This window comes from Rhinoderma darwinii, unplaced genomic scaffold (genome assembly GCF_050947455.1).
Source record: "Rhinoderma darwinii isolate aRhiDar2 unplaced genomic scaffold, aRhiDar2.hap1 Scaffold_674, whole genome shotgun sequence".
NCBI classification, from domain to species: domain Eukaryota; kingdom Metazoa; phylum Chordata; class Amphibia; order Anura; family Rhinodermatidae; genus Rhinoderma; species Rhinoderma darwinii.
This window is the reverse complement of record NW_027464232.1, coordinates 100,400-116,859: the sequence shown is the minus strand read 5'-3', so window position 1 is coordinate 116,859 and position 16,460 is coordinate 100,400. Positions and strand designations below refer to the sequence as shown.

The 16,460-nt window shown below is 45.7% G+C and overlaps 18 non-coding genes across 18 annotated transcripts; 8 read left to right on the top strand and 10 right to left on the bottom strand.

Moving 5' to 3' along the window:
* Window positions 1–279: 279 nt before the first annotated feature.
* Window positions 280–353, bottom strand: TRNAN-GUU (transfer RNA asparagine (anticodon GUU)). Its single transcript has one exon. It is a non-coding gene; the product is annotated as a tRNA-Asn (tRNA).
* A 1,028-nt stretch (window positions 354–1,381) lies between these two features.
* Window positions 1,382–1,467, top strand: TRNAY-GUA (transfer RNA tyrosine (anticodon GUA)). The gene is given in 2 exon segments: window positions 1,382–1,418; window positions 1,432–1,467. It is a non-coding gene; the product is annotated as a tRNA-Tyr (tRNA).
* A 567-nt stretch (window positions 1,468–2,034) lies between these two features.
* Window positions 2,035–2,108, bottom strand: TRNAN-GUU (transfer RNA asparagine (anticodon GUU)). Its single transcript has one exon. It is a non-coding gene; the product is annotated as a tRNA-Asn (tRNA).
* Window positions 2,109–3,139: 1,031 nt separating this feature from the next.
* On the top strand, window positions 3,140–3,225 carry TRNAY-GUA (transfer RNA tyrosine (anticodon GUA)). The gene is given in 2 exon segments: window positions 3,140–3,176; window positions 3,190–3,225. It is a non-coding gene; the product is annotated as a tRNA-Tyr (tRNA).
* Window positions 3,226–3,792: 567 nt separating this feature from the next.
* TRNAN-GUU (transfer RNA asparagine (anticodon GUU)) lies at window positions 3,793–3,866 on the bottom strand. Its single transcript has one exon. It is a non-coding gene; the product is annotated as a tRNA-Asn (tRNA).
* Window positions 3,867–4,904: 1,038 nt separating this feature from the next.
* On the top strand, window positions 4,905–4,990 carry TRNAY-GUA (transfer RNA tyrosine (anticodon GUA)). The gene is given in 2 exon segments: window positions 4,905–4,941; window positions 4,955–4,990. It is a non-coding gene; the product is annotated as a tRNA-Tyr (tRNA).
* Window positions 4,991–5,557: 567 nt separating this feature from the next.
* TRNAN-GUU (transfer RNA asparagine (anticodon GUU)) lies at window positions 5,558–5,631 on the bottom strand. The gene has a single exon. It is a non-coding gene; the product is annotated as a tRNA-Asn (tRNA).
* A 1,694-nt stretch (window positions 5,632–7,325) lies between these two features.
* TRNAN-GUU (transfer RNA asparagine (anticodon GUU)) lies at window positions 7,326–7,399 on the bottom strand. Its single transcript has one exon. It is a non-coding gene; the product is annotated as a tRNA-Asn (tRNA).
* A 1,031-nt stretch (window positions 7,400–8,430) lies between these two features.
* On the top strand, window positions 8,431–8,516 carry TRNAY-GUA (transfer RNA tyrosine (anticodon GUA)). Its single transcript is given in 2 exon segments — window positions 8,431–8,467; window positions 8,481–8,516. It is a non-coding gene; the product is annotated as a tRNA-Tyr (tRNA).
* A 567-nt stretch (window positions 8,517–9,083) lies between these two features.
* Window positions 9,084–9,157, bottom strand: TRNAN-GUU (transfer RNA asparagine (anticodon GUU)). The gene has a single exon. It is a non-coding gene; the product is annotated as a tRNA-Asn (tRNA).
* Window positions 9,158–10,186: 1,029 nt separating this feature from the next.
* Window positions 10,187–10,272, top strand: TRNAY-GUA (transfer RNA tyrosine (anticodon GUA)). The gene is given in 2 exon segments: window positions 10,187–10,223; window positions 10,237–10,272. It is a non-coding gene; the product is annotated as a tRNA-Tyr (tRNA).
* Window positions 10,273–10,839: 567 nt separating this feature from the next.
* TRNAN-GUU (transfer RNA asparagine (anticodon GUU)) lies at window positions 10,840–10,913 on the bottom strand. The gene has a single exon. It is a non-coding gene; the product is annotated as a tRNA-Asn (tRNA).
* Window positions 10,914–11,940: 1,027 nt separating this feature from the next.
* Window positions 11,941–12,026, top strand: TRNAY-GUA (transfer RNA tyrosine (anticodon GUA)). The gene is given in 2 exon segments: window positions 11,941–11,977; window positions 11,991–12,026. It is a non-coding gene; the product is annotated as a tRNA-Tyr (tRNA).
* Window positions 12,027–12,593: 567 nt separating this feature from the next.
* Window positions 12,594–12,667, bottom strand: TRNAN-GUU (transfer RNA asparagine (anticodon GUU)). Its single transcript has one exon. It is a non-coding gene; the product is annotated as a tRNA-Asn (tRNA).
* Window positions 12,668–13,697: 1,030 nt separating this feature from the next.
* TRNAY-GUA (transfer RNA tyrosine (anticodon GUA)) lies at window positions 13,698–13,783 on the top strand. The gene is given in 2 exon segments: window positions 13,698–13,734; window positions 13,748–13,783. It is a non-coding gene; the product is annotated as a tRNA-Tyr (tRNA).
* A 567-nt stretch (window positions 13,784–14,350) lies between these two features.
* TRNAN-GUU (transfer RNA asparagine (anticodon GUU)) lies at window positions 14,351–14,424 on the bottom strand. The gene has a single exon. It is a non-coding gene; the product is annotated as a tRNA-Asn (tRNA).
* A 1,031-nt stretch (window positions 14,425–15,455) lies between these two features.
* On the top strand, window positions 15,456–15,541 carry TRNAY-GUA (transfer RNA tyrosine (anticodon GUA)). Its single transcript is given in 2 exon segments — window positions 15,456–15,492; window positions 15,506–15,541. It is a non-coding gene; the product is annotated as a tRNA-Tyr (tRNA).
* Window positions 15,542–16,108: 567 nt separating this feature from the next.
* TRNAN-GUU (transfer RNA asparagine (anticodon GUU)) lies at window positions 16,109–16,182 on the bottom strand. The gene has a single exon. It is a non-coding gene; the product is annotated as a tRNA-Asn (tRNA).
* Window positions 16,183–16,460: the final 278 nt, after the last annotated feature.

Sequence of the window (16,460 nt, the reverse complement as noted above, 5' to 3'; positions counted from 1 at the left end):
GTTTCTCATGTCATGTGTCATCTTCTTTGAAACAGAGTGGCGCATGGAAAGACATTTAGGCCCACAACCAAAGAGGGCCAAAGGCTCTGGACCATTCTTTCTACATTGCAACTATGTCATCCAAATCACTGGGATTTTTTTCTCTTCTCAAAATTTTTCACACTGTACATGTTGAAATGGTCTTACAACCGGTGCCCTCCTCTTCTGGCCGAAACTTTAAGTTGAGAGGCACCATAGGATTTTCTGTAACATGCAACTGAGACAAAAAGAGGACACTGCCGTCCCTGGGTGGGCTTGAACCACCAACCTTCCGGTTAACAGCCGAACGCGCTAACCAATTGCGCCACAGAGACAACCACGCTCCCCCACTTTGATTAAAGTCGTAAAAAAGCCACAACATGGTAAATGGAGTATGTTTCTTAGAGGACCTTCTGATCAACACAATAAAAAGAAGAGAATGATAAAACATAACAACTGCGTGGAACTACAGCCGCCAACAAATGGACAATTGCAACACAGAGATGGCCTCCACATTAGCGTCTTAACAACAGTCAGCGGGTAATAGGCTACCCCTTTCTTTTGGAGGTATGGCAGCAGAGTGGCGCAGCGGAAGCGTGCTGGGCCCATAACCCAGAGGTCGTTGGATCGAAACCATCCTCTGTTAAGTGCTCTCTTTTACTCACGCCCCCTGTTACAATTTGGCCATTATCCCCGGTCGGAATCACATGTTTTTCTCGTAAAAATAGAATAGAGACCCCCGATCCCTGACCATCTCATTTTCACGACCTTCAGACTATGCTTTTTATACACGCAACCTCCCAGTTTCTCATGCCACATGTTTTCGCCTTTGCAACAAAGTGGCACAGGCAAAGGCTTTTGGGCCCACAACCAAATGGGCCATTGGATCTAGACCATCTTTTCTACGTTGCGACTTTCTTATTTAAATCATTCTGATTTCTTTTCTCTTCCCACAATTCTTCACTCTGTACACTAACGACTCACCTATACTTTTACACCACCCGGCACCCTGTAAGCTCCACGCTCCTTCTGCTTTTACGGGAGAAAGACATCCACACTTAAAAAAAAAAAAAACAAAAAGCTTAAAGCTACAGGTTGAAAAGTATGTGATGATCACAATTGTGGTGAATCAGGCACCCCAACATGGAAACCAGCATGGACCCCAACATGTACTGCCAGAAGGGGGATTAGCTCAAATGGTAGAGCGCTCGCTTAGCATGCGAGAGGTAACGGGATCGACGCCCGTATTCTCCAAAGTTTTGGTTTGCCGAGTTTTTCAAAGAGCGGGACAATTCTCCTCTGTTTCCCTACTCATGTAACTCATTTGCAAGCTTAGGAAGCACCCGACAACCAGCTCGGCAAGCCTTCGATAGCTCAGCTGGTAGAGCGGAGGACTGTAGTAGAAAATCAGCAATCCTTAGGTCGCTGGTTCAATTCCGGCTCGAAGGAACTTTTGTTAGTCTCATAGATGATGTTTCAACCTGTCGACAAATGCTCTCCCGGTGCCCTCGTCTTCTATCTATTTTCAGAGGGGTCTCTTGTTTGTGTTGGGTATTTGAAATGGGCATCCGACCGAAACTCTCAGTTGAGAGCCACAGTAGGACTTTCTGTAACTCTGACATGCAACTGAAACAAAAAGAGGGTACAATCATCCCTGGGTGGGCTTGAACCACCAACCTTTTGGTTATCAGACAAAAAAAAGTTTTCACAACCTTCAAGCTTTGCTTGAACCTCCCAGTTTCTCATGTCATGTGTCATCTTCTTTGAAACAGAGTGGCGCATGGAAAGACATTTAGGCCCACAACCAAAGAGGGCCAAAGGCTCTGGACCATTCTTTCTACATTGCAACTATGTCATCCAAATCACTGGGATTTTTTTCTCTTCTCAAAATTTTTCACACTGTACATGTTGAAATGGTCTTACAACCGGTGCCCTCCTCTTCTGGCCGAAACTTTAAGTTGAGAGGCACCATAGGATTTTCTGTAACATGCAACTGAGACAAAAAGAGGACACTGCCGTCCCTGGGTGGGCTTGAACCACCAACCTTCCGGTTAACAGCCGAACGCGCTAACCAATTGCGCCACAGAGACAACCACGCTCCCCCACTTTGATTAAAGTCGTAAAAAAGCCACAACATGGTAAATGGAGTATGTTTCTTAGAGGACCTTCTGATCAACACAATAAAAAGAAGAGAATGATAAAACATAACAACTGCGTGGAACTACAGCCGCCAACAAATGGACAATTGCAACACAGAGATGGCCTCCACATTAGCGTCTTAACAACAGTCAGCGGGTAATAGGCTACCCCTTTCTTTTGGAGGTATGGCAGCAGAGTGGCGCAGCGGAAGCGTGCTGAGCCCATAACCCAGAGGTCGATGGATCGAAACCATCCTCTGCTAAGTGCTCTCTTTTACTCACGCCCCCTGTTACAATTTGGCCATTATCCCCGGTCGGAATCACATGTTTTTCTCGTAAAAATAGAATAGAGACCCCCGATCCCTGACCATCTCATTTTCACGACCTTCAGACTATGCTTTTTATACACGCAACCTCCCAGTTTCTCATGCCACATGTTTTCGCCTTTGCAACAAAGTGGCACAGGCAAAGGCTTTTGGGCCCACAACCAAATGGGCCATTGTATCTAGACCATCTTTTCTACGTTGCGACTTTCTTATTTAAATCATTCTGATTTCTTTTCTCTTCCCACAATTCTTCACTCTGTACACTAACGACTCACCTATACTTTTACACCACCCGGCACCCTGTAAGCTCCACGCTCCTTCTGCTTTTACGGGAGAAAGACATCCACACTTAAAAAAAAAAAAAAAAAAAAAAAGCTTAAAGCTACAGGTTGAAAAGTATGTGATGATCACAATTGTGGTGAATCAGGCACCCCAACATGGAAACCAGCATGGACCCCAACATGGACTGCCAGAAGGGGGATTAGCTCAAATGGTAGAGCGCTCGCTTAGCATGCGAGAGGTAACGGGATCGACGCCCGTATTCTCCAAAGTTTTGGTTTGCCGAGTTTTTCAAAGAGTGGGACAATTCTCCTCTGTTTCCCTACTCATGTAACTCATTTGCAAGCTTAGGAAGCACCCGACAACCAGCTCGGCAAGCCTTCGATAGCTCAGCTGGTAGAGCGGAGGACTGTAGTAGAAAATCAGCAATCCTTAGGTCGCTGGTTCAATTCCGGCTCGAAGGAACTTTTGTTAGTCTCATAGATGATGTTTCAACCTGTCGACAAATGCTCTCCCGATGCCCTCGTCTTCTATCTATTTTCAGAGGGGTCTCTTGTTTGTGTTGGGTATTTGAAATGGGCATCCGACCGAAACTCTCAGTTGAGAGCCACAGTAGGACTTTCTGTAACTCTGACATGCAACTGAAACAAAAAGAGGGTACAATCATCCCTGGGTGGGCTTGAACCACCAACCTTTTGGTTATCAGACAAAAAAAAGTTTTCACAACCTTCAAGCTTTGCTTGAACCTCCCAGTTTCTCATGTCATGTGTCATCTTCTTTGAAACAGAGTGGCGCATGGAAAGACATTTAGGCCCACAACCAAAGAGGGCCAAAGGCTCTGGACCATTCTTTCTACATTGCAACTATGTCATCCAAATCACTGGGATTTTTTTCTCTTCTCAAAATTTTTCACACTGTACATGTTGAAATGGTCTTACAACCGGTGCCCTCCTCTTCTGGCCGAAACTTTAAGTTGAGAGGCACCATAGGATTTTCTGTAACATGCAACTGAGACAAAAAGAGGACACTGCCGTCCCTGGGTGGGCTTGAACCACCAACCTTCCGGTTAACAGCCGAACGCGCTAACCAATTGCGCCACAGAGACAACCACGCTCCCCCACTTTGATTAAAGTCGTAAAAAAGCCACAACATGGTAAATGGAGTATGTTTCTTAGAGGACCTTCTGATCAACACAATAAAAAGAAGAGAATGATAAAACATAACAACTGCGTGGAACTACAGCCGCCAACAAATGGACAATTGCAACACAGAGATGGCCTCCACATTAGCGTCTTAACAACAGTCAGCGGGTAATAGGCTACCCCTCTCTTTTGGAGGTATGGCAGCAGAGTGGCGCAGCGGAAGCGTGCTGGGCCCATAACCCAGAGGTCGATGGATCGAAACCATCCTCTGCTAAGTGCTCTCTTTTACTCACGCCCCCTGTTACAATTTGGCCATTATCCCCGGTCGGAATCACATGTTTTTCTCGTAAAAATAGAATAGAGACCCCCGATCCCTGACCATCTCATTTTCACGACCTTCAGACTATGCTTTTTATACACGCAACCTCCCAGTTTCTCATGCCACATGTTTTCGCCTTTGCAACAAAGTGGCACAGGCAAAGGCTTTTGGGCCCACAACCAAATGGGCCATTGGATCTAGACCATCTTTTCTACGTTGCGACTTTCTTATTTAAATCATTCTGATTTCTTTTCTCTTCCCACAATTCTTCACTCTGTACACTAACGACTCACCTATACTTTTACAGCACCCGGCACCCTGTAAGCTCCACGCTCCTTCTGCTTTTACGGGAGAAAGACATCCACACTTTAAAAAAAAAAAAAAAAAAAAAAAAAAAAAGCTTAAAGCTACAGGTTGAAAAGTATGTGATGATCACAATTGTGGTGAATCAGGCACCCCAACATGGAAACCAGCATGGACCCCAACATGGACTGCCAGAAGGGGGATTAGCTCAAATGGTAGAGTGCTCGCTTAGCATGCGAGAGGTAACGGGATCGACGCCCGTATTCTCCAAAGTTTTGGTTTGCCGAGTTTTTCAAAGAGCGGGACAATTCTCCTCTGTTTCCCTACTCATGTAACTCATTTGCAAGCTTAGGAAGCACCCGACAACCAGCTCGGCAAGCCTTCGATAGCTCAGCTGGTAGAGCGGAGGACTGTAGTAGAAAATCAGCAATCCTTAGGTCGCTGGTTCAATTCCGGCTCGAAGGAACTTTTGTTAGTCTCATAGATGATGTTTCAACCTGTCGACAAATGCTCTCCCGGTGCCCTCGTCTTCTATCTATTTTCAGAGGGGTCTCTTGTTTGTGTTGGGTATTTGAAATGGGCATCCGACCGAAACTCTCAGTTGAGAGCCACAGTAGGACTTTCTGTAACTCTGACATGCAACTGAAACAAAAAGAGGGTACAATCATCCCTGGGTGGGCTTGAACCACCAACCTTTTGGTTATCAGACAAAAAAAAGTTTTCACAACCTTCAAGCTTTGCTTGAACCTCCCAGTTTCTCATGTCATGTGTCATCTTCTTTGAAACAGAGTGGCGCATGGAAAGACATTTAGGCCCACAACCAAAGAGGGCCAAAGGCTCTGGACCATTCTTTCTACATTGCAACTATGTCATCCAAATCACTGGGATTTTTTTCTCTTCTCAAAATTTTTCACACTGTACATGTTGAAATGGTCTTACAACCGGTGCCCTCCTCTTCTGGCCGAAACTTTAAGTTGAGAGGCACCATAGGATTTTCTGTAACATGCAACTGAGACAAAAAGAGGACACTGCCGTCCCTGGGTGGGCTTGAACCACCAACCTTCCGGTTAACAGCCGAACGCGCTAACCAATTGCGCCACAGAGACAACCACGCTCCCCCCCACTTTGATTAAAGTCGTAAAAAAGCCACAACATGGTAAATGGAGTATGTTTCTTAGAGGACCTTCTGATCAACACAATAAAAAGAAGAGAATGATAAAACATAACAACTGCGTGGAACTACAGCCGCCAACAAATGGACAATTGCAACACAGAGATGGCCTCCACATTAGCGTCTTAACAACAGTCAGCGGGTAATAGGCTACCCCTTTCTTTTGGAGGTATGGCAGCAGAGTGGCGCAGCGGAAGCGTGCTGGGCCCATAACCCAGAGGTCGATGGATCGAAACCATCCTCTGCTAAGTGCTCTCTTTTACTCACGCCCCCTGTTACAATTTGGCCATTATCCCCGGTCGGAATCACATGTTTTTCTCGTAAAAATAGAATAGAGACCCCCGATCCCTGACCATCTCATTTTCACGACCTTCAGACTATGCTTTTTATACACGCAACCTCCCAGTTTCTCATGCCACATGTTTTCGCCTTTGCAACAAAGTGGCACAGGCAAAGGCTTTTGGGCCCACAACCAAATGGGCCATTGGATCTAGACCATCTTTTCTACGTTGCGACTTTCTTATTTAAATCATTCTGATTTCTTTTCTCTTCCCACAATTCTTCACTCTGTACACTAACGACTCACCTATACTTTTACACCACCCGGCACCCTGTAAGCTCCACGCTCCTTCTGCTTTTACGGGAGAAAGACATCCACACTTAAAAAAAAAAAAAAATAAAAATAAAAAAAAAGCTTAAAGCTACAGGTTGAAAAGTATGTGATGATCACAATTGTGGTGAATCAGGCACCCCAACATGGAAACCAGCATGGACCCCAACATGGACTGCCAGAAGGGGGATTAGCTCAAATGGTAGAGCGCTCGCTTAGCATGCGAGAGGTAACGGGATCGACGCCCGTATTCTCCAAAGTTTTGGTTTGCCGAGTTTTTCAAAGAGCGGGACAATTCTCCTCTGTTTCCCTACTCATGTAACTCATTTGCAAGCTTAGGAAGCACCCGACAACCAGCTCGGCAAGCCTTCGATAGCTCAGCTGGTAGAGCTGAGGACTGTAGTAGAAAATCAGCAATCCTTAGGTCGCTGGTTCAATTCCGGCTCGAAGGAACTTTTGTTAGTCTCATAGATGATGTTTCAACCTGTCGACAAATGCTCTCCCGGTGCCCTCGTCTTCTATCTATTTTCAGAGGGGTCTCTTGTTTGTGTTGGGTATTTGAAATGGGCATCCGACCGAAACTCTCAGTTGAGAGCCACAGTAGGACTTTCTGTAACTCTGACATGCAACTGAAACAAAAAGAGGGTACAATCATCCCTGGGTGGGCTTGAACCACCAACCTTTTGGTTATCAGACAAAAAAAAGTTTTCACAACCTTCAAGCTTTGCTTGAACCTCCCAGTTTCTCATGTCATGTGTCATCTTCTTTGAAACAGAGTGGCGCATGGAAAGACATTTAGGCCCACAACCAAAGAGGGCCAAAGGCTCTGGACCATTCTTTCTACATTGCAACTATGTCATCCAAATCACTGGGATTTTTTTCTCTTCTCAAAATTTTTCACACTGTACATGTTGAAATGGTCTTACAACCGGTGCCCTCCTCTTCTGGCCGAAACTTTAAGTTGAGAGGCACCATAGGTTTTTCTGTAACATGCAACTGAGACAAAAAGAGGACACTGCCGTCCCTGGGTGGGCTTGAACCACCAACCTTCCGGTTAACAGCCGAACGCGCTAACCAATTGCGCCACAGAGACAACCACGCTCCCCCACTTTGATTAAAGTCGTAAAAAAGCCACAACATGGTAAATGGAGTATGTTTCTTAGAGGACCTTCTGATCAACACAATAAAAAGAAGAGAATGATAAAACATAACAACTGCGTGGAACTACAGCCGCCAACAAATGGACAATTGCAACACAGAGATGGCCTCCACATTAGCGTCTTAACAACAGTCAGCGGGTAATAGGCTACCCCTCTCTTTTGGAGGTATGGCAGCAGAGTGGCGCAGCGGAAGCGTGCTGGGCCCATAACCCAGAGGTCGATGGATCGAAACCATCCTCTGCTAAGTGCTCTCTTTTACTCACGCCCCCTGTTACAATTTGGCCATTATCCCCGGTCGGAATCACATGTTTTTCTCGTAAAAATAGAATAGAGACCCCCGATCCCTGACCATCTCATTTTCACGACCTTCAGACTATGCTTTTTATACACGCAACCTCCCAGTTTCTCATGCCACATGTTTTCGCCTTTGCAACAAAGTGGCACAGGCAAAGGCTTTTGGGCCCACAACCAAATGGGCCATTGGATCTAGACCATCTTTTCTACGTTGCGACTTTCTTATTTAAATCATTCTGATTTCTTTTCTCTTCCCACAATTCTTCACTCTGTACACTAACGACTCACCTATACTTTTACACCACCCGGCACCCTGTAAGCTCCACGCTCCTTCTGCTTTTACGGGAGAAAGACATCCACACTTAAAAAAAAAAAAAAAAAAAAAAAGCTTAAAGCTACAGGTTGAAAAGTATGTGATGATCACAATTGTGGTGAATCAGGCACCCCAACATGGAAACCAGCATGGACCCCAACATGGACTGCCAGAAGGGGGATTAGCTCAAATGGTAGAGCGCTCGCTTAGCATGCGAGAGGTAACGGGATCGACGCCCGTATTCTCCAAAGTTTTGGTTTGCCGAGTTTTTCAAAGAGCGGGACAATTCTCCTCTGTTTCCCTACTCATGTAACTCATTTGCAAGCTTAGGAAGCACCCGACAACCAGCTCGGCAAGCCTTCGATAGCTCAGCTGGTAGAGCGGAGGACTGTAGTAGAAAATCAGCAATCCTTAGGTCGCTGGTTCAATTCCGGCTCGAAGGAACTTTTGTTAGTCTCATAGATGATGTTTCAACCTGTCGACAAATGCTCTCCCGGTGCCCTCGTCTTCTATCTATTTTCAGAGGGGTCTCTTGTTTGTGTTGGGTATTTGAAATGGGCATCCGACCGAAACTCTCAGTTGAGAGCCACAGTAGGACTTTCTGTAACTCTGACATGCAACTGAAACAAAAAGAGGGTACAATCATCCCTGGGTGGGCTTGAACCACCAACCTTTTGGTTATCAGACAAAAAAAAGTTTTCACAACCTTCAAGCTTTGCTTGAACCTCCCAGTTTCTCATGTCATGTGTCATCTTCTTTGAAACAGAGTGGCGCATGGAAAGACATTTAGGCCCACAACCAAAGAGGGCCAAAGGCTCTGGACCATTCTTTCTACATTGCAACTATGTCATCCAAATCACTGGGATTTTTTTCTCTTCTCAAAATTTTTCACACTGTACATGTTGAAATGGTCTTACAACCGGTGCCCTCCTCTTCTGGCCGAAACTTTAAGTTGAGAGGCACCATAGGATTTTCTGTAACATGCAACTGAGACAAAAAGAGGACACTGCCGTCCCTGGGTGGGCTTGAACCACCAACCTTCCGGTTAACAGCCGAACGCGCTAACCAATTGCGCCACAGAGACAACCACGCTCCCCCACTTTGATTAAAGTCGTAAAAAAGCCACAACATGGTAAATGGAGTATGTTTCTTAGAGGACCTTCTGATCAACACAATAAAAAGAAGAGAATGATAAAACATAACAACTGCGTGGAACTACAGCCGCCAACAAATGGACAATTGCAACACAGAGATGGCCTCCACATTAGCGTCTTAACAACAGTCAGCGGGTAATAGGCTACCCCTCTCTTTTGGAGGTATGGCAGCAGAGTGGCGCAGCGGAAGCGTGCTGGGCCCATAACCCAGAGGTCGATGGATCGAAACCATCCTCTGCTAAGTGCTCTCTTTTACTCACGCCCCCTGTTACAATTTGGCCATTATCCCCGGTCGGAATCACATGTTTTTCTCGTAAAAATAGAATAGAGACCCCCGATCCCTGACCATCTCATTTTCACGACCTTCAGACTATGCTTTTTATACACGCAACCTCCCAGTTTCTCATGCCACATGTTTTCGCCTTTGCAACAAAGTGGCACAGGCAAAGGCTTTTGGGCCCACAACCAAATGGGCCATTGGATCTAGACCATCTTTTCTACGTTGCGACTTTCTTATTTAAATCATTCTGATTTCTTTTCTCTTCCCACAATTCTTCACTCTGTACACTAACGACTCACCTATACTTTTACACCACCCGGCACCCTGTAAGCTCCACGCTCCTTCTGCTTTTACGGGAGAAAGACATCCACACTTAAAAAAAAAAAAAAAAAAAAAGCTTAAAGCTACAGGTTGAAAAGTATGTGATGATCACAATTGTGGTGAATCAGGCACCCCAACATGGAAACCAGCATGGACCCCAACATGGACTGCCAGAAGGGGGATTAGCTCAAATGGTAGAGCGCTCGCTTAGCATGCGAGAGGTAACGGGATCGACGCCCGTATTCTCCAAAGTTTTGGTTTGCCGAGTTTTTCAAAGAGCGGGACAATTCTCCTCTGTTTCCCTACTCATGTAACTCATTTGCAAGCTTAGGAAGCACCCGACAACCAGCTCGGCAAGCCTTCGATAGCTCAGCTGGTAGAGCGGAGGACTGTAGTAGAAAATCAGCAATCCTTAGGTCGCTGGTTCAATTCCGGCTCGAAGGAACTTTTGTTAGTCTCATAGATGATGTTTCAACCTGTCGACAAATGCTCTCCCGGTGCCCTCGTCTTCTATCTATTTTCAGAGGGGTCTCTTGTTTGTGTTGGGTATTTGAAATGGGCATCCGACCGAAACTCTCAGTTGAGAGCCACAGTAGGACTTTCTGTAACTCTGACATGCAACTGAAACAAAAAGAGGGTACAATCATCCCTGGGTGGGCTTGAACCACCAACCTTTTGGTTATCAGACAAAAAAAAGTTTTCACAACCTTCAAGCTTTGCTTGAACCTCCCAGTTTCTCATGTCATGTGTCATCTTCTTTGAAACAGAGTGGCGCATGGAAAGACATTTAGGCCCACAACCAAAGAGGGCCAAAGGCTCTGGACCATTCTTTCTACATTGCAACTATGTCATCCAAATCACTGGGATTTTTTTCTCTTCTCAAAATTTTTCACACTGTACATGTTGAAATGGTCTTACAACCGGTGCCCTCCTCTTCTGGCCGAAACTTTAAGTTGAGAGGCACCATAGGATTTTCTGTAACATGCAACTGAGACAAAAAGAGGACACTGCCGTCCCTGGGTGGGCTTGAACCACCAACCTTCCGGTTAACAGCCGAACGCGCTAACCAATTGCGCCACAGAGACAACCACGCTCCCCCACTTTGATTAAAGTCGTAAAAAAGCCACAACATGGTAAATGGAGTATGTTTCTTAGAGGACCTTCTGATCAACACAATAAAAAGAAGAGAATGATAAAACATAACAACTGCGTGGAACTACAGCCGCCAACAAATGGACAATTGCAACACAGAGATGGCCTCCACATTAGCGTCTTAACAACAGTCAGCGGGTAATAGGCTACCCCTCTCTTTTGGAGGTATGGCAGCAGAGTGGCGCAGCGGAAGCGTGCTGGGCCCATAACCCAGAGGTCGATGGATCGAAACCATCCTCTGCTAAGTGCTCTCTTTTACTCACGCCCCCTGTTACAATTTGGCCATTATCCCCGGTCGGAATCACATGTTTTTCTCGTAAAAATAGAATAGAGACCCCCGATCCCTGACCATCTCATTTTCACGACCTTCAGACTATGCTTTTTATACACGCAACCTCCCAGTTTCTCATGCCACATGTTTTCGCCTTTGCAACAAAGTGGCACAGGCAAAGGCTTTTGGGCCCACAACCAAATGGGCCATTGGATCTAGACCATCTTTTCTACGTTGCGACTTTCTTATTTAAATCATTCTGATTTCTTTTCTCTTCCCACAATTCTTCACTCTGTACACTAACGACTCACCTATACTTTTACACCACCCGGCACCCTGTAAGCTCCACGCTCCTTCTGCTTTTACGGGAGAAAGACATCCACACTTAAAAAAAAAAAAAAAAAAAGCTTAAAGCTACAGGTTGAAAAGTATGTGATGATCACAATTGTGGTGAATCAGGCACCCCAACATGGAAACCAGCATGGACCCCAACATGGACTGCCAGAAGGGGGATTAGCTCAAATGGTAGAGCGCTCGCTTAGCATGCGAGAGGTAACGGGATCGACGCCCGTATTCTCCAAAGTTTTGGTTTGCCGAGTTTTTCAAAGAGCGGGACAATTCTCCTCTGTTTCCCTACTCATGTAACTCATTTGCAAGCTTAGGAAGCACCCGACAACCAGCTCGGCAAGCCTTCGATAGCTCAGCTGGTAGAGCGGAGGACTGTAGTAGAAAATCAGCAATCCTTAGGTCGCTGGTTCAATTCCGGCTCGAAGGAACTTTTGTTAGTCTCATAGATGATGTTTCAACCTGTCGACAAATGCTCTCCCGGTGCCCTCGTCTTCTATCTATTTTCAGAGGGGTCTCTTGTTTGTGTTGGGTATTTGAAATGGGCATCCGACCGAAACTCTCAGTTGAGAGCCACAGTAGGACTTTCTGTAACTCTGACATGCAACTGAAACAAAAAGAGGGTACAATCATCCCTGGGTGGGCTTGAACCACCAACCTTTTGGTTATCAGACAAAAAAAAGTTTTCACAACCTTCAAGCTTTGCTTGAACCTCCCAGTTTCTCATGTCATGTGTCATCTTCTTTGAAACAGAGTGGCGCATGGAAAGACATTTAGGCCCACAACCAAAGAGGGCCAAAGGCTCTGGACCATTCTTTCTACATTGCAACTATGTCATCCAAATCACTGGGATTTTTTTCTCTTCTCAAAATTTTTCACACTGTACATGTTGAAATGGTCTTACAACCGGTGCCCTCCTCTTCTGGCCGAAACTTTAAGTTGAGAGGCACCATAGGTTTTTCTGTAACATGCAACTGAGACAAAAAGAGGACACTGCCGTCCCTGGGTGGGCTTGAACCACCAACCTTCCGGTTAACAGCCGAACGCGCTAACCAATTGCGCCACAGAGACAACCACGCTCCCCCACTTTGATTAAAGTCGTAAAAAAGCCACAACATGGTAAATGGAGTATGTTTCTTAGAGGACCTTCTGATCAACACAATAAAAAGAAGAGAATGATAAAACATAACAACTGCGTGGAACTACAGCCGCCAACAAATGGACAATTGCAACACAGAGATGGCCTCCACATTAGCGTCTTAACAACAGTCAGCGGGTAATAGGCTACCCCTCTCTTTTGGAGGTATGGCAGCAGAGTGGCGCAGCGGAAGCGTGCTGGGCCCATAACCCAGAGGTCGATGGATCGAAACCATCCTCTGCTAAGTGCTCTCTTTTACTCACGCCCCCTGTTACAATTTGGCCATTATCCCCGGTCGGAATCACATGTTTTTCTCGTAAAAATAGAATAGAGACCCCCGATCCCTGACCATCTCATTTTCACGACCTTCAGACTATGCTTTTTATACACGCAACCTCCCAGTTTCTCATGCCACATGTTTTCGCCTTTGCAACAAAGTGGCACAGGCAAAGGCTTTTGGGCCCACAACCAAATGGGCCATTGGATCTAGACCATCTTTTCTACGTTGCGACTTTCTTATTTAAATCATTCTGATTTCTTTTCTCTTCCCACAATTCTTCACTCTGTACACTAACGACTCACCTATACTTTTACACCACCCGGCACCCTGTAAGCTCCACGCTCCTTCTGCTTTTACGGGAGAAAGACATCCACACTTAAAAAAAAAAAAAAAAAAAAAAGCTTAAAGCTACAGGTTGAAAAGTATGTGATGATCACAATTGTGGTGAATCAGGCACCCCAACATGGAAACCAGCATGGACCCCAACATGGACTGCCAGAAGGGGGATTAGCTCAAATGGTAGAGCGCTCGCTTAGCATGCGAGAGGTAACGGGATCGACGCCCGTATTCTCCAAAGTTTTGGTTTGCCGAGTTTTTCAAAGAGCGGGACAATTCTCCTCTGTTTCCCTACTCATGTAACTCATTTGCAAGCTTAGGAAGCACCCGACAACCAGCTTGGCAAGCCTTCGATAGCTCAGCTGGTAGAGCGGAGGACTGTAGTAGAAAATCAGCAATCCTTAGGTCGCTGGTTCAATTCCGGCTCGAAGGAACTTTTGTTAGTCTCATAGATGATGTTTCAACCTGTCGACAAATGCTCTCCCGGTGCCCTCGTCTTCTATCTATTTTCAGAGGGGTCTCTTGTTTGTGTTGGGTATTTGAAATGGGCATCCGACCGAAACTCTCAGTTGAGAGCCACAGTAGGACTTTCTGTAACTCTGACATGCAACTGAAACAAAAAGAGGGTACAATCATCCCTGGGTGGGCTTGAACCACCAACCTTTTGGTTATCAGACAAAAAAAAGTTTTCACAACCTTCAAGCTTTGCTTGAACCTCCCAGTTTCTCATGTCATGTGTCATCTTCTTTGAAACAGAGTGGCGCATGGAAAGACATTTAGGCCCACAACCAAAGAGGGCCAAAGGCTCTGGACCATTCTTTCTACATTGCAACTATGTCATCCAAATCACTGGGATTTTTTTCTCTTCTCAAAATTTTTCACACTGTACATGTTGAAATGGTCTTACAACCGGTGCCCTCCTCTTCTGGCCGAAACTTTAAGTTGAGAGGCACCATAGGTTTTTCTGTAACATGCAACTGAGACAAAAAGAGGACACTGCCGTCCCTGGGTGGGCTTGAACCACCAACCTTCCGGTTAACAGCCGAACGCGCTAACCAATTGCGCCACAGAGACAACCACGCTCCCCCACTTTGATTAAAGTCGTAAAAAAGCCACAACATGGTAAATGGAGTATGTTTCTTAGAGGACCTTCTGATCAACACAATAAAAAGAAGAGAATGATAAAACATAACAACTGCGTGGAACTACAGCCGCCAACAAATGGACAATTGCAACACAGAGATGGCCTCCACATTAGCGTCTTAACAACAGTCAGCGGGTAATAGGCTACCCCTCTCTTTTGGAGGTATGGCAGCAGAGTGGCGCAGCGGAAGCGTGCTGGGCCCATAACCCAGAGGTCGATGGATCGAAACCATCCTCTGCTAAGTGCTCTCTTTTACTCACGCCCCCTGTTACAATTTGGCCATTATCCCCGGTCGGAATCACATGTTTTTCTCGTAAAAATAGAATAGAGACCCCCGATCCCTGACCATCTCATTTTCACGACCTTCAGACTATGCTTTTTATACACGCAACCTCCCAGTTTCTCATGCCACATGTTTTCGCCTTTGCAACAAAGTGGCACAGGCAAAGGCTTTTGGGCCCACAACCAAATGGGCCATTGGATCTAGACCATCTTTTCTACGTTGCGACTTTCTTATTTAAATCATTCTGATTTCTTTTCTCTTCCCACAATTCTTCACTCTGTACACTAACGACTCACCTATACTTTTACACCACCCGGCACCCTGTAAGCTCCACGCTCCTTCTGCTTTTACGGGAGAAAGACATCCACACTTAAAAAAAAAAAAAAAAAAAAAAAGCTTAAAGCTACAGGTTGAAAAGTATGTGATGATCACAATTGTGGTGAATCAGGCACCCCAACATGGAAACCAGCATGGACCCCAACATGGACTGCCAGAAGGGGGATTAGCTCAAATGGTAGAGCGCTCGCTTAGCATGCGAGAGGTAACGGGATCGACGCCCGTATTCTCCAAAGTTTTGGTTTGCCGAGTTTTTCAAAGAGCGGGACAATTCTCCTCTGTTTCCCTACTCATGTAACTCATTTGCAAGCTTAGGAAGCACCCGACAACCAGCTCGGCAAGCCTTCGATAGCTCAGCTGGTAGAGCGGAGGACTGTAGTAGAAAATCAGCAATCCTTAGGTCGCTGGTTCAATTCCGGCTCGAAGGAACTTTTGTTAGTCTCATAGATGATGTTTCAACCTGTCGACAAATGCTCTCCCGGTGCCCTCGTCTTCTATCTATTTTCAGAGGGGTCTCTTGTTTGTGTTGGGTATTTGAAATGGGCATCCGACCGAAACTCTCAGTTGAGAGCCACAGTAGGACTTTCTGTAACTCTGACATGCAACTGAAACAAAAAGAGGGTACAATCATCCCTGGGTGGGCTTGAACCACCAACCTTTTGGTTATCAGACAAAAAAAAGTTTTCACAACCTTCAAGCTTTGCTTGAACCTCCCAGTTTCTCATGTCATGTGTCATCTTCTTTGAAACAGAGTGGCGCATGGAAAGACATTTAGGCCCACAACCAAAGAGGGCCAAAGGCTCTGGACCATTCTTTCTACATTGCAACTATGTCATCCAAATCACTGGGATTTTTTTCTCTTCTCAAAATTTTTCACACTGTACATGTTGAAATGGTCTTACAACCGGTGCCCTCCTCTTCTGGCCGAAACTTTAAGTTGAGAGGCACCATAGGATTTTCTGTAACATGCAACTGAGACAAAAAGAGGACACTGCCGTCCCTGGGTGGGCTTGAACCACCAACCTTCCGGTTAACAGCCGAACGCGCTAACCAATTGCGCCACAGAGACAACCACGCTCCCCCACTTTGATTAAAGTCGTAAAAAAGCCACAACATGGTAAATGGAGTATGTTTCTTAGAGGACCTTCTGATCAACACAATAAAAAGAAGAGAATGATAAAACATAACAACTGCGTGGAACTACAGCCGCCAACAAATGGACAATTGCAACACAGAGATGGCCTCCACATTAGCGTCTTAACAACAGTCAGCGGGTAATAGGCTACCCCTCTCTTTTGGAGGTATGGCAGCAGAGTGGCGCAGCGGAAGCGTGCTGGGCCCATAACC